Genomic DNA, 27,704 nt, shown 5'->3' with positions numbered 1-27,704 from the left:
CTTTAGGATGTGTCTGGCACCTCAGGACAAAGTGTCAGTGACCTCAGAGCCAATGGGCTATCTGGGCCCTATAATGATTTCATTACATTAATGTACCTATCCCTTCTCTTTCAAACAGTGAGCCTGTCTGCTAGCAGGAGCACTCTGTACCATGCTATTAGCTGCCTACTACCATCTCCCAAGGTTTCCAAGATCCTTACCCTGTGGTTTCTGACTATCTTGAAACTTGTCGTTGGAGAGGGTATGGGAGAACAGACCCATTAATACACTTTTGGTGTAGTTATGAATTGGTCCAGTCATTCTGGAAAGCAATTTTGAATTATGTTCAAAAAATTACTAAATTATGCAGACTTTAATACTACTACTATGTATACCAAAGAGATCAAATAAAGAGGGGAAGGATCCACATGTACAAAAATATATTGGTACTTTTCTGTTGTAGCAAATAACTCAAAACAAAGTAGATGCTTAGATATAGCATTTGGGGGATGACTGAAATAATTACTTCATATGAATGCAATGGAATAGTATTGTGTTTATAGAAGTGACAAAAAGAATAAATTCATAAAAAACTAGGAGTATATTCATTATTTCATACAAAGTGAAGTAAACAGAGCCAGGAAAAAATGTTATAAAACTACTCAACATTGTAAAAAGAAAACAAATTTGAAAGACTTAAGAACTCTAATTAATACAGTGGCCAATCCCAATTCCAGAAGCCAGATGATAAATCATATTGCCCAATTCTTAACAAAGTAATGATAGACTAGAGGTACAGAATGATACTCTTTCAGAAAAGACCAATACGTGGAATGGTTTTCCTCCCTGTATTTATTTGTTACAAGGGCTTTAATTCTTTGCAGAAAAAGGGAAAGCTTTGAGGAGTAATAGGAGGGATAATGATGGTGTTTCCAAAAAAAAAAAAGGGAGAAGAAGAAAAGAAAAGAGTATCCTCGGAACATTTTTTAAATATTCAGAAGAATACACAAGAAAAATCAGAAAGATATAGATAAGCAGGAAAGTTTTGGAACTACCATGGTAAATGTATTATATACTTTTTAAAAATATACTACACATAATAAAAATTCATGATTTCACGCAAAATCCTCTTTTTCTGTTCTTTGTATGTAGATTATCATATTTGAAAGAATTTTAATAAAGTGAAATCACAACAAACAAAAGAAATGAAAATTATCATAGCCTTCTATAAACAATTATATGCAGAAAAATTGAGTATTTAAAATAAATATAGAATTACTCATAAAAATGTGAAATACCCAAATTAGCACAACATCAAATACAAACCTTAAAACATTTCAATTTCAGAAAATGAACTAGAACTAGTTGTAAAGGAACTACCAAAACTAAAAATTCCTAGCCCAAATGGGTTTAAAGGAGAATTTTATCAAATTTATAAAGAACAAGTAATGCCTATACTAGATAAAAAAAATTTTCAAAAATTTAGAAAAAAATCCATCAAAATCTCTTCCAGAAAATAGTCTTAGTACTTAAATCAGTGATGGATAAAAGAAAGAAAGAGAACTATAAACCAATATAATTAATGGCTATTGATTTAAAGATTTTGAATAAAAGATTGGTAAAAAAAAAAAAACTACAATAATATACCCAAACTATGATTCACTATTATCAAGTTAGAAGATACAAGGATGGTTCAATATTAGAAAAAAATAAGAATATTGATCATATTAAGAAACAAAAAACATCCCAAATCACATGCTGAGATGTGATAGGTACAGAAAACAATTTTGATGATATGAAGCACTCAAATATTTGGCCTTGATGATAACGAGGATGATGATGATGATAAAATAGACGTAAAAGTAATTTTAATATGATAAAATGTACGTAGCTAAAATTGAAAGCTAGCTTTCAAGCCAAGGGGGAAACTAGAATATTTGCCAATAAATAAAGGAACATAACAAGGATGCTTTCTTTTCCCACTATTTGATATAGTTAGAGAAATGTTAGCATTAACAATAAAACAAAAAAAAGAAAAATAAAGGCATATAAATCAGATGGTTTACCTAAAAAATCCTAAAGAAGCAAAAAATAAACTAATTGACACAATGGTTTCAGTAATGTAACAGGATACAAATTATCCCACAAAAATCAATAGCATTTCTACACAGCAATAATGAAAGTCAGAAAAAATATTTAAAAGAGAAGTGTTATTCAAAATAAGAAGAGAATGCCTAAAATATCTGGAAGTCAATCTACCAAGTTACATTCAATGCCTATATAGATTAAATTACAAATTTTCACTAAAGAAATGAAAAATGACTTAAATAAATGGAGGAATATTTAATACTCCTGGTTGGACTTTGTCAATAAAACAACAATTTTCATTCTAACTAAATTTACTTACATTCTTAATACAACACTAACCAAACTACCAAGGGGATATCTTACAAAGCTAGACAAAATAATCACAAAATTCATTTGGAGGAATAAAAGATCTGAAATCTCAAGAGAAACAATGAAAAAGTATGAAAGAAGGGAAAAACAGCACTTCTGGGTCTCATTATATTATGAAGCAATAATCATCTAAACCATTTGGTATTAGTTTAAAAAACATAAAAGTAGACATATAAATGGTTTAAGGAAGAACTTTATTTGACAAGAATTTCTGGGAAAACTGGACATCTGTCTGACAGAAATTAGGGTGAGAACATCAACTTATACCGTTAAGGGAAATGTTCACCTGGGGTGTGGGGAATTTTTGTGTCAAATTCTCTGATAAGAGCTTGATATACAAAATATATAGAGGATTAAGATAAATATATAAGACAGAAAGTCACTCCTTAATGGATAAATGATCAAAAATGATGATTTTGAGAACAAACAATTCTCAAAAGATGTGCAAACTATATATGAATGATTGCTCCAAATTATTAAGAATAAGGGAAATGCAAATTTTAAAAATTATGAGGTTTTCCTTCATGTTCAGCATATTGTCAAAGATGACAGGAATTAAAAGAAAGAAACATATAGTCTTTCAGCCTATAGATATTCCATCCCCAGTCACCATGGAAGGCTTCTTGCACTGGCACTGTTTTGCTAGAGGAGACTTTTTGTACTGTTCTGAGGTGGAAAAAGTCATTTAATGTAGTTTCTTACTTGATTTCTTGATCGTTATTCAATATGGAATAAACTTCAGAGTTTCTTCAGAGCAGGTATGTGGAAGCATCTAACTTGGCAGGAAGTACTTCAATATCTCTTAAGAAACCAGCCTAACTTGCCTGGAATGGACCTTAGAACATTATTCCCACCACATTCCATGCCATGTTGGCAAGATCACAAAAGTTTTTTAAAGGAAATTCCACCCCTTAAGTAGATTTAGGGTTGTTACTCAATAAGCCTGACATTGGGAATATGAAGAGTCTGGAATAGGCAGCTCTAGAAGAGGAAAAACTAAGTCATAATGATTAAAAAAAATCAAACAAAAGATAATAATGAAATCCCTGCAAACAGCCCCCTACCTTCAAAAGAATAACGGAATATGAGAAATGAAGAGCAGGAATCCAAGGGTTTGGATTTCAATTTTAAAAGGACTAAGTCCTAAATCTAAATGATCTGGTCCATGTTGAGGGTAATGCAGAATATATACAGTTCATAATGAGTTTCCCCACTATAAAGAAGTGATGATGAACAAATGAAAAACCAGGAACACAATAAGGATGATTTCACCTCTTGTACACTCATAAATCTTCATCACAGGTCAGTCAGCTGTAGTAAAGTAACTAAAGTCATTGTCATCTTACATGCAGCCTGTGCCAGTCCAGGGTTGATACCAAGAACTGCCTTACCACCCTATCATCCACTTAATGTTCCCTGGCCCAATAGTAAGGATCTTACCCTCCCTGAGGATATGATGGGGAAGAGGGACACATCAAATCTTTGCTTTATCATAGTCCTCTTCCAAGAGAATGCCCCTATCTTTTCCACAGGGACTGGGTAGATGGTTCCCCTTACCCCCATAACCAGAAAGCAAACCACCTCCCAACAAAGCCATCCCCTTGATCCTCTAAACACTGCCTGAGGTAGAGTTGTCCCATGGCATGGTAGCAATGTTCCAAATTACAGTAAAAACAAAATGGAGGATGATTAAAGTGGTCCTGCCTTTGCAACTATCCATAATGGGCCCTCTCTCCTGGGTCTGTCTGCCTATACGACCACTTCTAGAGCCCCTTATGAGTAGCCAAATAAATGTTAATGCTAAAGATCTTACTTTCAGTATTGTGGGCTCAACCCCAAGACAATAACAACTTTTCAACACCTCTTTAAATCATTTGTGAAAATTGGTGGTAAGTATAACATTTGCTTGGGAAACTACATATTATTTTTCTACTTTATTGATCACCTTTCATTTTAATTTTTAGTTTCTTAGGATGTTTGAAGATGTTCTGTTGTTGCCTAAGCAGGTGTTTCAAGCCGTGCAAAATCAACAACAATCCTTTTTTTTAGAAAATCAGTTGCCACTCATTTTCATTTTTCATTAAATGGTGTTATTTCCTTTCCAAACTATTAGTCAACCTGGCAGATTTATTTCATTCATTTTTAAAATAACACAAAAGTTTTCTTTCCTTGAGGGGTTTTAGAACTTTTTCTTAATTATGATATTTATGATGGTTTCAGTAAATTAATTGTAATTCTCTCGGGCAGGAAAATGTTCAACATTCTGCTGATATGTAGTGGACAGAGTGTTTGCTTGGAGTCTGTAGGACCTAGATTACCATCCTGCCATTGACACTATTTGTGTAACCATAGTTAGTCACCTAACCTCCAAGTCTCAGTTTCTTCATTTATACATTGGGGACAATAGCATGTATAGTATTTACTTTACAAGATCATTATCAGACTCAAATGAGATGCTATATGCAAAACATGTTTATAATTGTTATTATTGTGTCAGTCTCTCAAAAAGCATTTAGGATGCAAAGATGAGGAGGGAGAATATTCCAGAGATGGGAAACAGTCAAAGAAAATGCTTAGAGCGAATGTCTTGTGAGACAAATAGTAAAGAGACCAGTGTCTCTAGATCAAAAAGTATTTGGGAGTGTGTGAGAGCTAATATGTAGAAAGACTAGAAAAGTAAGAGGGAGTAAGGTTGTGAAGGACTTTGGATGCCAATTAGAGGATTTTATATTTAATCTTGGTAATAATAGGGAGCCACTACGGTGACACGAACATTAATTTAACAGCTGAAGTGAGGATGGGCTGGAGTGGGGAGAGAGTTGAGGCAGGAAGACTAATCAGCAAGCTACTTCAATAATCCAGGTATAATGTGATAAGGACCTATGCCAAGATGGTGGCAATGTCAGAGAAGAGAAGGGGGCAGAGATGAGAGATGTTATGAAGGTAAAATTGACGGGAGCTCACAACAGTTTGAATATGATGAGAGAGAATGAGGAGTTGAGAATAACAACAAGGTGTCCCACCTGGGTGACTGGGAAGATGGAGGTGAACTTGAAAAGAATAGGGAAGTTGAGAAGAAGGGAGGATTTGGGAGAAATATAATGGATTTAGTTTTGAACATGTTGAGTTCAGAATGTCTATGGAATGTCCAGTTTGAGATATTATTACATATCAGAGATGTGAGTCTGGAGGTTAGGAGAGAGGTTAGGACTATCTCTACTATGTTCTCGATCCCTCAGGCACTAATCCCTCTTCCAAAATTCTATTTTATTTGCTCAGTGTGTGTTTTGTATGCACTTATGTATACATGTTTTCCTCCAATAGAATGAAAACTCCTTGAGGGCAAAGAATTTTATTTTTGTCTTTCTCTTTCCAGCATCTACTACAATGCTTGGCATGCAGTAGGCACTAAATAAATGCTTGTTGATTAATTTAGTAAATAAAAAAAGAATATTATACATGAATTTTCTGAAATCTAAACTGAGAGTGATAAAAATGGATACAGCCAGCTTTGGACTTTTTAGGTGAAAGACTTGGCTGCCTCTTCATTGTTTTACTTCATTTCCCTAGTGAACATCTGAATCTTTGTAGGAATAGTCAGTCAACAAGCATTTATTAGACACCTACTATGTGCCAGGAACTGTACTAAGCACCAGGAATAGAAAAAAAAGGGCAAAAAACAGTCCCTAATCTCAAGGAGTTCACAATCTAATGAAGAAGAGAACATAAAAATAACTACGTACAAACAAGATATTTGTTGTGTTCAGTTCTTCAGTTGTGTTCAACTCTTCATGACCCCATGGACCATTACACACCAGACTTCTATCTTCAAGAGAGGACTTCTCTTGAAGTCTGTCCAAGTTCATGTTCATTGTTTCCATGACACTACCTATCCATCTCATCTTCTGCCATCTCTTTTGCCCTCAATCTTCCCCAACATTAGGATTTTCTCATTATGTGGTCAAAGTATTTAAGCTTCAGCTTCAGTATTTGACCTTCTAGTAAATAGCCTAAATTAATTTCTTTAAGTATTGATTGATTTGACTTCCTTGCTGTCCAATGGACTCTCAAAAGTCTTCTCCAGCATCACAATTCTAAAGCATCAATTCTATAGTGCTCAGCTTTCCTTATAGTCCAACTGTCACAGCTATACATTGCTGCTGGAAAAACCATAGCTTTGACTATATGGACCTTTGTCAACAAGGTGATGTCTCTGCTTTTTAGTATGCTGTCCAGATTTGCTTTAGCTCTCCTTTCAAGGAACAAGCATCTTTTCATTTCATAGTTACAGTTGCCATCTGCAGTAATCTTTGAGTCCAGAATATAAAATCTGATTCAGAATATAAAATCCATTTCTTCTCCCTCTATTTGCCAGGAAGTGATGGGATCATTTGCCAAGATCTTAGATTGGCTTCTTTTTATGTTAAGCTTGAAGCCAGCGTTTCCACTCTTCTCTTTCACCCTCATCAAGAGGTTTATTAATTCCTCTTTACTTTCTGCCATCAAAGTGTTATCATCTGCATACCTGAGAATGTTGTTATTTCACCTGGCAACTTTAATTCCAGCTTTTGATTCATCCAACCTGGCATTTCACATGATATATACTCTGCCTATAAGTTAAATAAATAAGGTGACAATATATAGCCTTGTCACGCTCCTTTTCCAATCTTAAACCAATCAGTTATTCCCTATTTGATTCTAACTATTGCTTCTTGGCCTGCATACAGATTCCTCAGGAGACAAGTAAGATGACATGGTACTTCCATCTCTTTGAGGACTTGCCACATTTTGTAATTATCCACACCATCAAAGGCTATCGTGTAGTCAAGGATATACAGGATAGATAATCAATTAAGGGAAGGCAGTAGCATTAAGGGGATTGGGAAAAGCTTCTTGCAGAAGGTAAGATTTTATTTGAGACTTGAAGGAAGCCAAGGAACCTTGATGATGGAGATGAAGAGGGAGAGAATTCTATTCCTGGAGAACAGTCAGAGAAAATGGTCTGTCTTGTGAGAGAAAGAACAAGGATGCCAGTGTCACCAGATCAAACAATTTCTGTGAAGGGAGTGAACAAGAGGTATTTAAAGATAAATTTTAAAACATCTTAATGAGATACAAGCAGCTGAGCAGAACAGGTTAAAATGGTCTTCAGGGTGAAAGTACCTTTGGCATTCCTAAATGAAAAGTACAAAATTAATCCCCAAATGCTGTTACTTACGTAAACACATTTAATAGCTTTTTAGTAGCAAGAAATCAGTTTTTTTGAGGATGTTCAATAATAGTACAAAAAAGAAACTTAATTGACCATGGAGTTTGCATTTAAGAGGCACCGAAAAATAGATTGAAGAAAAAAGTACTTAGACATTTGACTTTTTTTAAAATTAAGACTACAGAGAATTTCAGGTATATAAAATGTTAAATTTACTTTCAGTGAGCTCTGCTAAATTGTCCCACATTTCTGAAGGACATAAAGTAGGCTTAGGGCTCCAAAAATATATTTCCTGTTCTTTCATTGTGGGCAGCTAACTGGTGCAGTAGATAGATCAATGGACTCGGAATCAGGAAATTCATCCTCATGAGCACAAATCTGGCCTCAGACACTTACCAGCTGTGTGACCCTGGGCAAGTCACTTAACCCTGTTTGCCTCAGTTCCTCATCTGTAAAATGAGCTAGAGAAGGAAATGGTAAACCACTCCAATATTTTTACCAAGAAAACCCCCAAAATGGGGTCATAGAGAGTTGGGCACAACTGAACAACAACATTCTTTCATTGCAGCAAGCATACCACCACAGTTAACCTAGGTCTGGGTAAGATACAGTGCTAGACCTTAGCCCAACACAGTCAAGTCAACAAGCATTTGTTAATTATCTACTACGTGGGGGGCAGCAAGGTGGTGAGGTGGATAGAGCACCAGCCCTGGAGTCAGGAGGACCTGAGTTCAAACCTGACCTCAGACCAAACACTTGACACTTACTAGCTGTGTGTCCCTGGGCAAGTCACTTAACCCCAATTGCCTAAAAATAAAAAAATTTTTAAAAATCTACTATGTGTCAGACACTGTGCTGGAGGCAATTTTAACATATGCTAGTTAACTGATATTTCTTTCTAGCAAGAGAAGATTAAATTACTGGGGCCAAAGACGGTATATATCTGAAATAATTGTAATATACTACAAAAACTTATTATTAAATCCCCTGCATTTAATAAGTGCATGTTGAATTGAATTGAACTGAATCTTTTGGCCGATTCAATTAGTCAATAAAAATTTATAATCACCTACTATGTGCTAGGCCCTTGCTAAGGACTAGGGATACAAAGAAGGCTGAAAGACAGTTTCTGCACTAAAGGAGCTTACAGTCTAATGAGAGAAACAATATGCAAACAACTATATACAAACAAGCTGTATACAAGATAACAGGAAAAAATCAACAAAGGAAAGGCACTAGAATCATGATGCAGAAAGGCTTCCTGTAGAAGATGGGAATTTAGAAGGAACTTGAAGAAAGCCAGAGAAGACAGGAGGTAGAGATGAAGAAGGAGAGTATTCCAGGTAGGAGGAACAGCCAGTGAAAATGCCTGGAGTCTGAAGATGGAGTGTCTTGTTTGAGGAACAGCAAAGTGGCCGTTGTCCCTGGATCCAAGAGATTGTGGGCATAAAGGTGCAGGAGGTGGAAAGGTATAAGAAGACTGGAAAGTAGGAGAGGAGGGCTAGATTATGAAGAGCTTGAATGCCAAAGAGAGGATTTTATATTTGGTCCTGGAGGTGATAGGGAGCCACTGGAGTTTGTTGAAAAAGAGACATGACAGGGTTACTCACCTTGGCAGCTGAGTGGAGGAAGGACTGGAGTGAGGAGAGGCATGTGGCAGGCAGACCAACCAGTAGACCATGTCTACTATAGAGTATCACTTGGGAAAGACTAAATATTCCTCCATCTATTTAAATTGTCTTTTTTTTTTTTTTTTGGTGAGGCAATGGGGTGAAGTGACTTGCCCAGGATCACACGGCTAGTAAGTGTTATGTGTCTGAGGTCAGATTTGAACTCAGGTCTTCCTGAATCCAGAGCTGGTGCTCTATCCACTGCGCTATCTAGCTGCCCTCTGCTTTTTATTTCTTTAAGGAGCACTTTGTAATTGGATCTTTGTAAGTATTTTGTGTCCATTGCTAGTTTAATCCTTAAATATTTCATTTAACTATATATGCAACTTATAGATATTTAAAATGGGTTTACTCTTTCTATTAACTGCTCATGGGTTGTGCTATTATATGCTGCTGACTTTCTTCTTTCTTTTTAAAATTTATTATTTAACTTTTTTTAAAATTTTGAACCCCAAATTCTCCTCCTTCCTTTTGTCCCTCCCCCACAGAGAAGGCAACCAACATAATATCAATTTTACATGTGATCATAGAAAACATAGAAAACATATTAGCCTTATCCCAAAAACAAAGAAAATGAGAAAATTATACTTCAGTTTGCAGTCAAAGTTTATCAGTTCTCTCTCTAGAGGTAGATAGCATTTTTTTCATCATGAATCCCACACTAAATTAATCATTGTAGTAGTTAAGTCTTTCACAATTGATCATCATTACAATATCGCTGTTTCTGTGTACATTGACCTCCTGGTTCACTGCACTTCACTTTGTGTCAGTTCACATAGGTCTTCCCATGTTTTTTCTGATACTATCAACCTTGCCATTTCTTGTTAGCACAATACTACCCCATACCAATCACATGCTACAACTTCTCCAGGCATTACCCAATAGATGAGCTTCCCCTCAATTTCCATTTCTTTGCCTCCACAAAAAGAGCTACTACAAATATTTTTGTACATATAGGTCCTTTTCCCTTTTTCTTTGTCTCTTTGGGATACCGACTTCTTAGTGGTATTCCTGGATCATAAGGTATGCATAGTTTTATAGCCCTTTGGGCATAGTTTGGGCATTCTCCAGAACGATTGGACTAGTTCACAGCTCCACCTATTTTCCCTCATCCCCTCTAGCATTTGTCATTTCTGATAGGTGTGAGATGGTACCTCAGAGTTGTTTTAATTTGCATTTCTCTAAACAATAGTGATTTAGAGTATTTTTTCATATGACTATAAATAACTTTCTGATCTCTTCTTCTGAAAACTGACTGTTCATATCTTTGACCATTTATCAATTGGAGAATGGCTCTTGTTTTTATAAATTTGACTTGGTTCGATACTCAGTATGTATTTGAGAAATGAAGCCCTTATCAAAGAAACTTGTAAAAATTTACTTCGTTGTCTATGGCACCTTTAATCAAAATGTAGTTTCTCTGATTATTTCTTTTAATTAGATCTATTTTTGCTTTTGCTTTGTCTGAGATTATGATTGCTACCTCTGCCTTTTTACTTCAACTGAAGCATAATCGAGTCTGTTTGAGTCCTTATTTTAACTCTCTGTATTTTTTTTGTTTCAAGTGTCTCTTGTAAACAACATATTATTAAATTCTGGTTTTCAATCCATTCTGCTATCCATTTCCATTTCATCCCATTCACATTCACAATTATGATTACCAACTGTGCATTTCCCTCTATCTCATTTTCTTCTATTTATCATTTTCTCTCTATTTATCTTGTCCCTCCTCAAAAGTCCATTCTGCTTCTGACCACTGCCTCCCCTAATCCTTCTTACCACCCCTTGTCCTTTCTCTTACCCCTTTCCTTCCATTTACCCTGTTGGGTAAGATAGATTTCTATACCCAATTGAGTATGTATATGTAGTCTTCCCTCTTTGAACCAATTTAGAGGAGAGTGAAGTTCAGGCATTGCCCACCCACCTCCATTTTCCCCTCCACTATAAAAGCTTTCTTTTAATGCTGCTTTTATGTGACAAAATTTTTTGCACCCTACCTTTCCCTTTGCCTTTCTCCCAGTGCATCCCTCTTTCTTACCCCTCCATACTTTTTGGAAATAATCCCAACATAATTGGCTCACACCCATGCCCTCTGTCATTGCAGACTCCTGCTAACTGCCCTAATAATGATAAAGTTCTTAGGACTTACATGTATAATTCCATACAGAAATATAAACAGTTTAACTTTATTGAGTCCCTTATTATTTCCCTTTCATATTTGCCTTTTTATCCTTTTCTTGAATGTCTAAATATAAAGCTTTCTATTAAACTCAGATCTTTTTTATCAGGAACTCTTAAAAGTCCTCTATTTCATTAAATATGCATTCCCTCCCCCCAAGGATTATACTCAGTTTTGCTGAATAAATTATTCTTGGTTGTAATTCTAACTCCTTTGCATTCCAGAATATCATATTCCAACCCCTCTGCTCCTTTGACATGGAAGTTGCTAAATCTGTGTGATTTGGCACAGAGGTAAGAGCCAGTCACTTATAATAACTTGAACTAACCACTAATAAAGTTGAGGGAAGTAGACTCTTCCACAGCATGTTGTTTTGTTTTGTTTTGTAAATAAAAAATTGCTCCATTTTCATATAAAGACTGAATGTCCTTTGAATAGTTTATAGGTTAAACATTTCTACTATAATTTTGTTGGCCATCTCAAGCTTGGATATTAAATCCTTCCCCTTTACTCCAAAATAAATTCTGTCAAGCACTACTCAAATTATGGCAGACTTTAAATTAGCATAGTCTGAAGTAAGGATTCTTAAACTATGTGTTTGATTTCATGTTCTCACTCAGTTTTATTGTTGTCAAATACAGTAAAGAAAAAATGAATCATCAAATAATTATATTCTTAGATATAATTTGTATCTGAAGAGAGTGTCATTTTACTCATGGGAATTAATTCATTCTTTTCCTTCTCCTTTTTAATCTTTGATTATCAAAACAATGGAAAATAAGTACACCTATATGTTTGCAACATGTATTGTTGCACAGGTATTCAGAATGTACCTGTGAGCCTAAAACCTTCCGTTGTTGGGGTTATGTTGCTGATTTGTACTCAGATGATCTTGTTCAAAGCCAATTATATATCAATAGAAATGCTAATAGTTACTCAGCTTAAGTAAGGCTCTCGTTGGCAGATGTGAGAATAAGTTGAGTGCTGTTTATTTTTACCTCTTTCTATGTAAAATTTTTAAGTTTTTTGCAATGATTCTCAGATGAATTGCTGAACTTAGGAGAAAGGGTTTGTCCACATTATTTGGGCCTCTTTTTGCTATATAGTACCATTGTTCCTCTACCTGCATTTGTTATGCAGTCTTCATGACCCCATTTGGGATTTTCTTGGCAGAAATACTGGAGTGGTTTGCCATTTCCTTCTCCAATTAATTTTACAGATGAAGAGACTGAGGCAAACAGGGTTAAGTGACTTGCCTAGGATCACATAGGTATTATGTGTCAAAGGCCAGATTTGAACATAGGAAGATGAGTCTTCCTGACTCCAGATCTGGCACTCTATTCACTACACTGCCTAGCTGCCCTCTATGAGCATTATAGCAATATTTTTAGGGGTAACAGGCAGCGTATAATTGACATTTGACTATTTCCTTTAGTAGTAGTGTGCTGGTAATGTTTAACTGGATTTCCAGGAAAAAGATGTACCCATGACACGCTTTAAAGTCTAATCTGCATTAATGACATTTTCTTCATCTAGACAATAAACAAAACAATAAATCAAGCTCTAGTTTGTAATATTTGCTTATTTCTGAGGTATAAATATTCATACCAAAGCAGATTTAACCATCAGTCCAGGATACCTTACATGGCTCTCTGCTTGCTGTTCTTGTTATTCGTGGTTTTATAGTTCAGATCTATGAACTAAGTTCTTTGCCCTAAAAGTGGGTGAAGTGATTTCTTGTAAGTAGTTTGACTTTTCTTTTTAGATGTTTGAAGATTATCTGGACCTTGTTTTTCTTTATGATAACATGAACCAATTAGGATGGAAAACTCCTTGTTAACTGTAGTAAAGACATTTATTGATGCTATTTATTTACTCAGTAAGTCAGAAAATATCAAATACAATAGCTACTTATTGAATATACCTTTTAAACCATGAGCTCAGCAGCAACGTGTGGGTCATGGTCTATTAAATTAGTCTTCAGCCCATTGATTAAACCTCAGGCTTCTCTTTAAAAAAAAACAGGATGTTGCAGAGAAAGACCTTTAATGGTTAGAGATTATGAAACAAATGATTCATGTCATCTGAAATTAGGTTGCTGAATAACTAGGAAATGCCATGGTAAAGCAGAGTCCTGTGTGAAAAAGCAGAGGATTAGATGATTTGATTTCCATGGGTCATTTGGGATTAAGAATTGTATAAAGAAAACTAGTTCTGCCTGCTCACTTTTATATATGCTTTACGAGGTTAAGAGGCCTGGGGCAAGGGGGAAAGAGGGGAGGGATCAGTATAAGAGAGAGAAGTACAAAAATATTTATAATTATACTTGGGTGTGGTGATTTATTAACCTAATGTAGCAGCCTCCAAGAAGACCATAAGGCCTTCAGAAATTGGGAAGAATTTGTAAATGATAAGACCAGATGAAGCTGATAAGCAGCTTTGCCTGAAGAATGCAATTTCTATGACAGTCAGTTTAGCTCTAATGAGCAGGCCCAGGGCTGCAATATTGAAGAAATAGGGCTGCAAAGTGGTAGGATATGAATATTTAATATTCATATCTCCATGTCAGGTCCTCTCTGGCCCATGAGCTCACCATATTTATGTCCATCACTGAACCTTTCTTTATGTTATTTTCCCAATCTAGAATTCTCTCCTTCCTCTTTTCCACCTATTTGGGACTTAGGGACAGTCTTAAAATTGGACCACAAATACACACATCCCCTCTATTGTTCTAGGTCTATATTGCTTTTCCTCAGGCAGTTTCTATTTCTTCTAGAGACTATAGAATGCTCAGAACCTACCATGTCATATATGAAATCTGTCTAGGAATTTCTGCACCTTTTTGAACCATAAACTGTACATAATAGGACAAATGCCCACTTCTGTCCTATGACACTGCCATCCCTCTGGTGCAGGCCTTCAGCACCTCATTTCTATGCTATTGTAATAGTCTGCTACTTGGTCTCCCTGCCTCAGATCTCTCTCCATCCCAATCTATCTTTCACTCAGTTGTCAAACTGATCTTTCTAAAAATCAGGGCTGAGAATGTAACTCCCTTCACCCCATTAAATAATGCCAGTGGCTCCTTTTTTTCTCCAGGATCAAATAGAAAATGCTCTTTTTGGTTTTTAAAGCCCTTAATAACTTGGTCTCTTTCTACCCTTCCAGTCTTCTTATGCCTTATTACCCTCCACAAATTGATATAGTGACACCAGCTTCCTTGCTATTTCTTGCACAAGAATTCATCCTTTCACTGTGAAATTTCCTTTTTGTTAGAACTGCCTTAATTGTTTTATTGTTTAGAAACATTAAAAATAGAATTCTATGAAGAGTCAACCTGATGAAGAGTCTCTTTTTTTGTCATGGCTTCCAGAGAAGCTGGTGAAGATAGAGAGAAAGGAGATGGAGAGATCTTTTCTGGTGGAGCTTTTCTTGCATTTATTTCATGAAGAAAATCATTGAGAAGAAAGTCAGTGTCTATTTTGGGAGAAAGTAAATAGCGTGAAGAAAAATAGTCATCTGCTATAAGTGGGAGGATTTAAGGTGCTTTTGTAACATTTCTCAAAAGTTAAATGTAAATTATTTATTTCTTCGTTTTATTATTCATTTCATTGTTAATAAATGGTATAATTGGGAATTTTAATGTAAAGTCATAGAAACTAAAGAATTTAAGAGAGGTAGAGAGAGAGAAATAGGAAGTTTCTCTAGTTTATTTAATAAATTATATTTAATAACCTGGGGTAAGAGGTTCCAGTTAACTGATAAATTAATGAAAAAGAGGTTATAATTTTATCAATAATATCCAAATATACCGCTGGATTATTCTAGAGTAGGGGTCAGCAAACTATTATTTGAGGTATTCAAAACCATTGTTAGCTCATAGGTCATCTATGTCAGGACGGATTTAGCCTTTGAGTCAATCTCTGCTCTAGAACTTGGCATGTTAATTTTAAATATGAGAATGAGTCAAGTGACAGCCTGAAGGGTGACCTCCAAGTAAAATTGGTCAACCTAACAGAATCCTTACTATACATTACATGAGTGGTAGAAGGGCAAGGAATTATCTATGTGTATGTTACTAAAGGGAAATATAGAATTGAGGGAGAAGTATGTATGTGCAGGACTGAGGGAGAGGAGAGATGTTGAACTGAGGAAAGTTGAGAATGGTAGAACTGAGGGAAAGAGGTTTCTAAGTGATGGCAAAGTCCATTCCGTACAGGTCCTTGTTATCATTTGTGGTCACTCTTCCTCCTCCCCCATATATAGACCCTGATTTAGATTTTCTCCATCCAATCACTGTCTCTTTAAAATAGCTTCCCAGTTTTTCAAACTCCTCAGTTTTCATGACCTCGAAAAACATGTGCAAGAATGATAATATCATAGAAAACTCACTCCTACCCTGTCACCTCACCAGTGGTCAACTAAATTTGCACCAAGTATTGGAATTCTTAGTTAAAGTTCCGAGAAATGAGTCTGATATTCTAAGGAATTAAGGTTAGCATACACCAATGAAGAGGAGGTAAACTATGTCTCCTTTCCCAAAAAAAAGGAACAAATTGGGGTGGGAGTGGGGATGCAGATGGCAGATCTTAGCAATAATAAAGCTGAATCTATATAATGTTTTAAATTTCGCAAAACATTTTACATAATTTGAGCCTCATAAAACTCTATGAAGTAACTACTATTTACTTCATTTTACAGATGAGTTATTTCAAGTTATTTCAAACCAAAGTAATGTGGCTTGCCCACAGTTAGATAGATATTTGAAGCAGGGCTTGAATAGAAGTCTTCCTGGCTCCAAATCCAGTGCTCTATCCACCATGCTACTCTTCAGTTAAAGTATAAATTTGAAGTAAGTACTGTGATACTCACATCAATAAGCATTTATTAAACACATATTGTGTACCAGACACTGTGCTGAGTGCTCGAGATAAAAATATAACGGGACTTTGGCATATGCCTAGATCCTCTAAGATGAAGGCACCCTCTTGGGAGATACCAGGGACTAGCTTCTGAGAGAAGATATTGTGTGTGGGTTTCCCACAGAGTTGTTCCCACAGCCTCTTTCAATTGGCCTTGTAGCGAGAACAGACTGTGTCTTTAAATCTACCTGACTGAGGCATAGTCACTCTCTCATTTCAGCAGCATCCATGGGTAAAAGACTTACTCACCATACAGTAAGCTAGGAAAAGAAAAAGCCTGAGAGTCACCTTCCCCACCCTGTAGGCCCTGTGAAATGGGTTTGGGATTTTGACCTTCCAGCTCAAGATGCAGTGAGTGGAGTCCCAGACCAGGAAGCTTGAGCCATGAGAACCTTACAGTTTGGGATGCTAGACCCAATGTTGCAACCATCCCATCAAGGAAGTCCTGAGAAGCCAAAGTCCTAGAACTCAAGCCCTAGGAGCAACTTTGGACTTGGAGCTTGTTGGAACTAATGTTACATGGAAACTAATTTAAAGTGTGAACCCAATCCCCTTCTCTTCTCCAGTGACCAAGGTAATATAAGGATTATGCTCCTGACGTGTTGGAGGGTTAATATTTACACATTTGTTCTTGCTATACTTTTGAAGTAAATATTACCTTGTAAAAGCACAAATCTGATGCTTAAATGCAACTGGGGTGCACAGAGCCCCTAAAAATTGGGAGAACACAATTGATGAGGACTTGAGCCAATAGCAGGGACAAGAAACTCCCTGAACCCCTAAGGGTGCTGAGTCCTGATGGGGGAGGGGTGAAATGTAACACACCTAGTTCTCAGGCAGTGCAGGAACCAGAGAATCACAGTTATAAAACTGTTCTTTATCTCAAGGAGCACTCAGTCTAATGAGGTAGTCAACATGCAAACAACTGTGTATAAACAAAATATATACGGGACAAATTGTAGATAACCACAGAGGGAAGGCACTAGGATTAAAGAGTATTAGGAAAGGCTTCTTGTATAAGGTAGGATTTTAGTTGAAACTTAAAAGAAGTCAGGGAAGTCAGGAAGAGGAAATGAGAAGGAAGAGAATTCTTGGCATGGGAGGGGGAAGGAAGAGGTATTGGGAGAAATTTAGATGATACATAAACAAAAATTTTTATTAAAAATAGTTTTTAAGCATAATAGAAATTAAATCTTCCCAATAAAAATGCATGAAGATAGAGGATGGAATGTTTTGAGCAAAGAACAGTAAGGAGGCTTCAGTCACTGGATCATAGAGTATATGGAGAGGAATGTGGTATAAGAAGATTGGAACGACAGGAAGGGAGAAAGTTTTGAAAGCTAGATTTTCTTTTTCATCCTGGAGGTAATAGGTAACCACTAGAGTTTATTGAATGGGAGGGGAAAGGTGGTGAAGAGAAGGGTGACACAGCCAGACCTGCACTTAAGTAAGATCAATTTGACAGCTGAGTCAGTCTTCCGAGAAATCCTGCCCTTTAACAAGGAGGAGTTTAGTCTGAGCTATTTAGGTTGGATGCCTACTTAATCAAATTCATTGGTATTTAGGAGTCATAGTGGCATGGTAAAAAGAGAATTGAATTAGGAGCTAGACATCTGCTACTTAGTACCTTTGTGAAGTTGCATAAGTCATTTAGCCTCTCGACCTTAGTTTCCTCATCCATAAAATAAGGAAGCTAAAACTCGCCCTTCAAGAAGAGATTAGAAACGTAGCTCCTTCCTCTCTCTACAGAGGTAGGGGTATGGTGTGTGTATGGAATATTGCTTATACTTTCAGATATGATTGCTGCATTTGGTTGGTTTTGCTAAGCTGCTTTTGTTGTTGTTCTTTTTAATATTTGCCACCATGAATGGATAGAGGAGGGGAAGGGGAGAGATATATTAGGAAATTAAGGTGACAAAAACAGAAGATGTCAATAAAAAAGATTCAAAATAAAATGAGGGGATTGAACTAAATGAACTAAATAAATTGAACTAAATTCTCTTCCATCTTAATCCTGATCCTTTTAATTTTGTTTATACAGATGTAGCAAGGTTTTTTTGCCTAAATTATTTAGATAACTGCTTGTAATTCTTTGATTTGCTTGAACTGTCTGGTGTGTAGGTCAGTCTTAATCCCTGCATCCAGTTATATGCCTAGCCTTTAGAGGATACAACTGGCTAGCACCATTTGGATATTCTCTCTGTCATCAAGCTTTAAGACAAACAGATAATCAACTTCCAATTACTTTTTTGAAACACCTCAGTTGTCAAATTTTATCTTTCATAGTGGTCAGGGTAAACATTTGAAAATATCTTTTTCATAACCTTTGGAGCCTGGTACTGTGATTTAGGCTTTTTATCTTTCAGAATTCACTCTTCTTAACCAAGCTAAGAAGCCACCAAACTCTTTCCCCTCTACCTCAAAACACACAAGCCAAAATTGATATACTGATGTTTTTTCATATAGTAGTTGATTCTATAGCTGGTTACCAGAATATGATAGGAATTAGCTGAAGGCTCATTGATTTTAAGAGACTGTTTTCATAAATTGCTTTATGAGTAATACATGTTTATATGTGTAACACCAGTGGGTGTAACTGTGGAAGGAAGGATTGACTGCCTGTTATTCAACCCTTTCTGTTCCTTCCTCCCTGATGAATAGGGAAAGATTTTATTTTTATTATGTTTTAAAATTTTTATTTATATCTTTTGTTTTTACATTATCTAAATTTCTCCCAATACCTCTTCCTTCCCCTTCCCAGAAAGCCATCCCATATAACAGTATTTTTAAAGAAGAGATAAACAAAAGAAAAATCAGCAAAACTAATCAAAACATGAAAAAATTTGGAGAATTTTTGCAATGTCCCATACCTATGGACCTTCTACTCTGCAAAAAAAGTGGTAGAAGGTATCTGCTCATATCTCTTCTTCAGGGCCAAACTTGTTCTTTGTAATTCTGCAACATTCACTTTTGATTGTTTTGTAGTTGCTGTCAGAGCAGCTAGGTAACACAGTGGATACAGCGCAGGGCCTAAAGTCAGGAAAACCTGAGTTCAAATATGGCCTCAGACATTTACTAGCTATATGACCCTGGGCAAGTCACTTAACCCCATTTGCCTCAGTTTCCACATCTATAAAATGAGCTGAAGAAGGAAATGGCAAACTACTCCAGTATCTTTGCCAAGAAAATCCCAAATAGGATTATAAGAGTCAGAAAGGACTGAAATGACTGAACAATAAGTCATTATGTATATTGTTTTCTTGACTCTGCTTACTTCACTCTTTATCAGTTTCTCTAAATCTTTCTATGCTTCTCTGTATTCATCATCTTTGTTTTCTCTTACTGCACAGTAATAACCTATTACATTCACATACCACAATTAGGTTAGCCATTTCCCAAATAATTTGTGTCCAGTTCTTTACTACCACAAAAGGAACTGCTGTAAATATTTTCATGTATATGGAGACTTTCTTCGTATCAATGACCTCTGTGGTGTATCAGCCTAATAGTGGAATTTCTGGGTCAAAGGGTATATGCATTTTAGTTACTTTATTTGAAAAATTCCAAATTGTTTTGACAAATGATCGTGCCGATTCACAACTCCATGAACGATGCACCAGTGTGCCTATCTTCCCACAGCCTTTGCAAGACTAACTATTCCCATTTTTCAGCATCTTTGTCGATTTGTAGGTTATAAAGTTTTGATTTGCATTTCTTTTATTATTAATGTGCCTCAAAGGGAGTTCAGATTAGCTACACTTCTAACATCTCTTTCCCCAACCCTTCTCCCAGGGAGATTTTAATTTCTGCCTAGAGAAGAAGCAAAAAGTTGGAGGTATAAGTTGGTCATTTTGCTCTCCTCCGAGAGAGAAGGTATAGAGTTAGAATTATATCTATCTGATCCCTTAAATATTATAGAAAATGTAATTGTTTTGGCTCATGCTAAACTCCTACTTGCTGTTCCATATTGAGGAAAAAAGAACCCCAAGTTTTATATCCAAAGCTTGATTCTCTTCCCACCAAATGCCAATTCTACAATGAATACATAGCAAATAAATAAACCCATTATACAAGTTGACATCCAAACAGGATAAGGGAAAGTATACATAAAAGAATATTTCCTGGACAATACAGATTGAAGGAGCTCTCCCATGGGGAGCATAACATCTCAGCTCTATTGAAAGAGTCCTAGATTTTACCCCAAGTAATTATTCCCCAAAATCTTTGGTGTAGCAAAATCAGGACATGATTGAAGTTCTACATGTTGGCTTCTTCCCAGAGCATTTTTCTCTTTTCAGTGACCTGAAGACGGGTTGGCATCACCCATCTCTTTCAAAGCTGGAAGCCACAGACTAAAGAGCCCAAAGGGACTGAAGATCCTAGATCTCTCTTCTCTTCTGACAATTCCTCCTCACCCCTATAACAGACTCAGGGCATTGAGTAGAGACTCCCATAGCAATGGACTTTGGATTCCATTTACATTAGTGATTTGGAGCATTCTTTCATATGGCTGTTAATAGTTTGCAATTCTTCTCCACCTCCTTTTCCTCCTTCTTTTGTTTGGTTAAGAATACATCTCCTATTCATAGCTGAGAAAAGTACATAATCTGCTTCTCTAATTTTTTATGGCATGATTTTTAACATTCGGGTCACATATCTATTTTGAATGTATTATGGAATTTGGCATAAGACATTGATCCTCCCAGACTGATTTTCAGTTTTCTCAATAGATTGGGTCTTTTTAATCAAATAAGGAGTTTTTTCTAAGTAATTTATGCTTCTAGGTTTATCAAACACTTGTTTTTTAGTTCTTCTGTTTCTTATTCTTAATAGGCACAAACTTGAATTCTTCCCTATCTCCTCCATGGGTGGTGGTTTATAGTATAATCTTCAGATACCCTCTCAGTATTTATTTCCCAAGAGTCTTTCCTGGGACTTCTTTTCTTCTCCTTACATACTATCACACTTGGTGATCTCATCATCTCCCATGGGTCCAGTTATCATCTCTATACCAATGTATTATGATCTATTTATCGAGCCCTATTAGTCAGCTTTAAATGTTTTGCAAACACCTTAAAATTAACATGATGAAAACTAAACTCATTATCTTTCCCCAGAACATTTTCTCTTCCTAAGTTCCCTATTACTGTAAAGGGTACCACCATACTTCCAGTCACCCAGGCTGGACATCTAGGTGTCATCCTCAACTCCTCACTCTCTCTCACACCACTCCTATCTAAATAGTTACCAAATACTATCATTTCTACTTTCACAACATCTTTCACATATGACCTTTGGTCCTTGAAGAGATAGATACAAACAAAAGCTTCAGCCCAAATTTGTTGCTCAGAAATACTTGAGAGATCCAGTAGCCATCCTTGGTTTCTCTTTTGTCTGTTCAGCTCTTCCTTCTTCCAGCTGGGTATAGCTGGAGACATTGTCTCCTTGTTGCTACTGCTCTTCAGTTCTTCAGAATCTCACTCTTTCCTTGCATTCCCTGCCTTGAAGATGTCCCTTTAAGAAATCCTAATTTAGGTATGGGCTCAGATTCCTAAAATCTAGTCATTGCTTAGATTCTTATAATCTAGCCACTGCTTACTCATGTTCAGACTCCTTAAGAATCTGCCCAATGTGACGGATGTTCTAATAAACCTTGTCTTTGACCGAAAGAAGGCTTGGGTCAAATTCTTTCGGTCAGGACCCATGTGTTGTCATTTTGGAGTCCCAGCACCCCTGAACCCCTAGACTGCATCATTTTGGTGGCCCGTATGGGGAAACTGCCTAACCCCAAGTTCTTCTCCAGTCAAGATTGGAAGGCATGTAAGCCTCCTGTCCGTCCCTTTCTTGTTCTGCAGTTGGGGTCGCTCTCCAAGCACCAAGGCTTGGAGGTGCTTTTCAGGCAGACAGTTACAAGGTTGTCTAGCACTGGGCCTGACGTTCTCAGGCTCTCGATCCACTGGGTCGGTTCAAGGCCATGGACCTGGGTACACCTTCCGCAGCATAGAGGACAAGGACGGATGGCCTATCCTGAAGCGTATCTGTTAATTCCCTCAGCGCTAGGGAATTGGGAAAAGCTGCAGTTGCTTTTTGGTTCCCTGAGGCTTACTTACTCCCTTCCCTCAGGGAAAGTTAGAACAGCTAAAAATATCTTGGCAGATTCTGGAGGTTTTGTGATTGATCATTAAGGAGTTTAGAACTCCTCCTTACAACCCTGGTCACTCTTTTCTCCCACTCCCTTCGCTTGAGTCAAGAGGGTATCTGTTAACCCCTCTCATAGGAGAAGACAGTTTCACCCTTTACCCCTCACTTTTGATTCCTGCGAAAGGAAGGAGGGAGGAGGGGCAGCAGCTATGGTGTGGGTCCCCCGGCAATGGCCTTGGGTCCTAGGGCAACCTTTGCCTGGGAGCATCACCCAGGTTCAGCACATCCTGCTCAGGGTAAAGAAGCTGGCCTCTGAACTTGGGTAAGCATGCTCTTTTAAATTTGTAGTTTTAACTTAACAATGAGATGTTGATTCTCTGTGTAAGTAATTTGGAAGTGCATTTAACAAAACTGAAGTCACCTGATTGGTAATGGGTTTGTTTCAAGTTTCAAATTGGTGAACTTTCTGTATCAGTTATGTCAAGCAACTTTTCATAACTTGGTTACAGCTAAAATAATTTAGCTATTGTTGGTTATTGTTTTAATGTGTAAACTAGCCAAAAAGTTTATTTGGGTTATGTATGGCTTGCTGAGAATTTGCAAGTGTATAGAAATGTCTAATGATTGGCTTTTTGCATTAGGATAAATTAAGTTTGAGATGTAAATCCTGGAAAAGTTTTTCCTAAGCTGTGATTAGTAAACTTGCTGTTTGAGGTAAAAGCTCATAGGATTTTGAGTTGTCTGATGGGTCATAATCTATAGATAATCAATAATCTACCATCTGAGAGATTTGCAACAAGCTACTCAGAGAAGGTGATACTGGTGCGAAGTCAGCATCAGGAAAAGCTGAGAGGACAATTTTAGCTTCAGTCTAAGATGGGATCCTCCTGGCTCAGTTTCCCCATTATGTTCCTTTGAAAGGGAATGTCACCCACCTGGCTATTCCTAAGTCTGGCTACAAGGTGGATTTGATACTGAATGGTTGGAAAACTGAATAAACTGAAGCCAAGCAGAGCTAAGGATGTTTTATGCTATTACATCTGGGCCCTGCAGTCTTTTCTGTCAGATTTATGTCTTCCAGACTATGGGCCATTCACCTACAGTTGATAGCAAATAGCGAGTACAAGCCAATGTCCCCACATCGTTCCCTGGATGCAGCCTGTGCTCAGTTCCAGTCAACCTCCTCTTTGGGACCCCCTCGAAGCAGGGACAGCTCTACGCCCCTTGTCAGCAAGAAGCAGTTTCAGAAGCTGAGACCTTCACCCCTTACCCCAAAAGAATTTGAGTTTCTATTTGTTTGAGGGGGGAATGATGGGGTTGGGATCTGGGCCCCAGAAAGGAAAAACCCTGGATTTTCTCACATGGCTAAATCTCCAGTGTTCCCCTGAGGCTATAATCCCATCAACTCCCTATGGCCCCAGGCCACTTCTCCATTCTCCCCTGGCCATGTGGTCCAGGTCCCTGGAATTTTATTGCCTCATAGACTACTTGGCCACTCCTAGATCCCTCCCATAGTTTTTCTGTATATGAGGTCCATCTTGTCTCCATTAAGATGCTCAGATTCCTAAAGTCTAGCCATTGCTTAGATTCTTAAATCTAGCCACTGCTTAGATTCTTATAATCTAGCCACTGCTTACCAACGTTCAGACTCCTTAAGAGTCTGTCCAGTATGACAGATGTTCTAATAAACCTTGTCTTTGGCCGAAAAAAAAAAGAAATCCTAAGTATGGGGTAGTTAGGTAGTGCAGTGGATAGAGCACTGGCCCTGGAGTCAGGAGGACCTGAGTTCAAATCCAGCCTCAGACCAAACACTTGACACTTACTAGCTGTGTGACCCTGGGCAAGTCACTTAAACCCAACTGCCTAAAATTAAAAAAAAAAAAGAAAAAGAAAAATCCCAAGTATGACTCAAGTCTTACTTCCAGATTGTGATATTCCCAAATCACTCTCAGGGCTGAGAAAGAATGATTGTCCCTTTGAACTATGAATCCCAGGATACTAGTCAGTTCTCAAAGAAGACAGAGAAGTATAGCTATTTATCTTAAATTTGGATTTAGGGTGGTTTAAGAAAAGCCTGAACTACAGATATTCTGATTTCTTTGATGGAAGCCTTAACATTATGCTAAGAGCATAAACACAGCTGCAAGGAACAGATTCATCTAAATTACCTTTTTCTCATATCTCTCCCTTTCAAATTGTCATTTCTTGCACTTAGTTTAGGTCTAAATTAAGTTTATTTTTTATTTCTAATTTAACATAGGAGAAAGATGTACTTCAGCCTGTTTTTAAAAGTGCAGATACAAAAGAGGTACCAAGGAATAAAGTTACACAGGGTTTACATAGTAAAGTTGAATATTTAGATCTTAGAAATCATCTAGTCTGGTGCCATCATTTTAAAGATGGCAAAAGTGAGGTCTATAAAATGAAAGCAATTTGCCCACGTTCACATAGGCAGTAAACAGGAGAAGTGGAATTCAAACAGAGGTCCTTTAGCTGCTTACTCAGTGATCCTATCTGGACGCCATGAGTGTCGATTTACACCTTGCCCAGGATCACAGAGCTGGTATGAAATCAGCACTTGAAACAAGGTGTCCTACACCAAGTCCAGTACTCTTTCTACTACACTATGTTGTGGTAACTCAGGTAATTACAGTCTAGAATCAGCTTCCTTAGGAAGGATGCATAGCAGAATTTGTAGGTAAGAGATGAAGTAAGAATGAGCAGAACTGCTAGTGTCAGACCAGAGAACCTAGGAACAGAGGAAGTGAGACAGGACACCAGGGCAAAACACTATATGGCGATGTGGGAGGGAGGTAAGGTTGCTGGGGAGAAGGACTGTGCAGCACTGCACTAAACTTAAGGGAAAGAACACAGCATCCAGCTGTGACCAGTTCTGTCAACCCAAAAGTTACCTGGGGCATAGACCTAGACTGGTGAACTATGAATTACGCAGCATGGGAGAAGACTGAGATGCTTTGAGATGCAGCCCCCAATGAAACCACCATTAGAAGACAAAGTAGAAAGTGAATAATAGAGGGAAATGGGGCAGGGGGAGAGACTGAAATTACCAAAGATCTAAGGAAGAAATACGCTCAAAGATCTTAAACATAAGCAGGTAAATCAAGAAGGAAAACATTAATAACAGAAGAAAATATGGCCTCTAGGTCTAGTAAACAAGTTCAGGCATCTACAAATAAATACCATAAAACAGAGAAAAATTATTCAATCCTTGAGAAAAAGGACCTGTGGAATGTGAGAAGATCATAGAACACATCAAAATGGTTCAAAAGAAAAATGAGAATTATGGGATCTGGATGTATGGCCTGCACATCAAAAATAACAAGTAGAATAAGAAAACTAGAATCTTCAATGGTCTCACCAAAGAAACAAAAGATAGAATAATAGATTAGGAATGCAAATATATGGAAGTGAAGGACAAGTTAGAAAAAAGAGAAGCAAATAAACAATAAGATCAAAAGAAAACATGCTAACTATGCAAGCAAAATATTCTGATCTCAATGACCGCATGTGTAGTGATCATAGGTCTTCCAGAAGAACATGACAGTTTAAAAACCTTAACAGCATAATGTAGGAAGTAATAGAAGACAATTGCCTAGAACTTCTGAATATAGAAAATGAAATATCAATTGAAAGATTAAAAAAAACCAAGGCTGTAAACTACAAGACACATAGTGGTTAAATTTAATAATTCAATTCAGAAACAAGTTCTACAAATGATCAAAAGACCTTCAAATACAATGGAAAGGAGGCAGGTAGGTGGTGCACCAGTAGGTGATAGAGCACCAGCCCTGGAGTCAGGAGAACCTGAGTTCAAATCTGGCCTCAGACACATAACGCTTGCTAGATGTGTGACTCTGGGCAAGTCACTTAACCCCAATTGCCTCACCAAAAAAAAACAAAAAACAAAAAACAAAAAAACACCCTAATATAATGGAAAGGAAATTTGAATAATAAAACACTATTCTGAACTCACCAGAAAATGTAGGAGGGAATGGAATAATGTGTTCCAAAGAGCAATGAAGCTCAGGATGCAGCCCAGAGTGATCTACTCTGCAGATTTGAGCTTAAATGAATGAAATAAAGATGGACATTCAATAACAAAGAGGTGTTTGAAACATTTTTATAAAAAAAACCAGGACTGAAAAGATTATTTGTTTCTCAAACACCCCAAACAACAAAAATATGAGTAAATAAATGCAGCAGGACAGCAACAGCAACAGAGTGACACCACAGAAGTCAGTAAGGGACTTCTTTCTAAATATACACAAAGAGACAGAGTTGAAGAGGGATATCTGGTGGAAGTAACGGTAAAGAGGTGAACCTGGGGCATTATGGACAGAAACTGGCAACACCTTATCTACAGGTAAATAGATATTTTTTGTGGGACTATATTACAACATGAGGAGGTACATGAGGATGGGGAGGGGATCAAGGGGATAGAAAAGAATGTGTGATGGGGTCAAATCAAAGGTTAGCAATGAGGGGAAGGTGATCCCTGTGGCCTCAGAAAGAGAGAAATCTATAGGGGAGTGGGTGAAGATGAGGGAGGAAAGATTAAAAAGTGGAAGAAAGGAAGGAGGCCTTGCTTTGGTGGTGGGAGGTGGAGTTCCACTGATGAATGCTCCCATGGGTGAAGAAAGATTGTGAAGGAAGATGGAGACCTTATGCTGGGTATAGTCTGGGGGATTTGATACTTAAAAAGTCTACTGGTCCTATTTCAGGAGGGAGGGAGTTAGAACTCCTGAGGACAACTACAACCTGGGGAAGTGGAAGAACACAGAATCAAGGAAGAGATTTTGAGGCCAATGGGGTAAAAAGGTAACCAGGGCAGGGTATAGATGAGTAGTGGACTGCATAACCAGGGCTGTGGAAGAGGAAGGGCCCTACCATGGGTCAATGCTCTTTTGGACATCTGCAATAATTGGCATCATTCTGGGAGTGAGTACAATGAAAAAAGAGAATCCACAGGACAAATTCTCTAAGGCAGTGGCAGAAACCAGCTAAAGGGGAGAGCCCAGATTAAGTGCCTTGGAAGCTTTGGTTGCTTGAGGAATACAGAGACTAGAGAGATCAGATAATTATAAGGTCATGAATCAGAGAATGAGGGTCTGAAGTAGACAGAAATG

Source organism: Vombatus ursinus, unplaced genomic scaffold (genome assembly GCF_900497805.2).
Source record: "Vombatus ursinus unplaced genomic scaffold, bare-nosed wombat genome assembly UNPS02015406.1, whole genome shotgun sequence".
In the NCBI taxonomy this organism is placed as follows: domain Eukaryota; kingdom Metazoa; phylum Chordata; class Mammalia; order Diprotodontia; family Vombatidae; genus Vombatus; species Vombatus ursinus.
Note: the sequence above shows the minus strand (reverse complement) of the source record.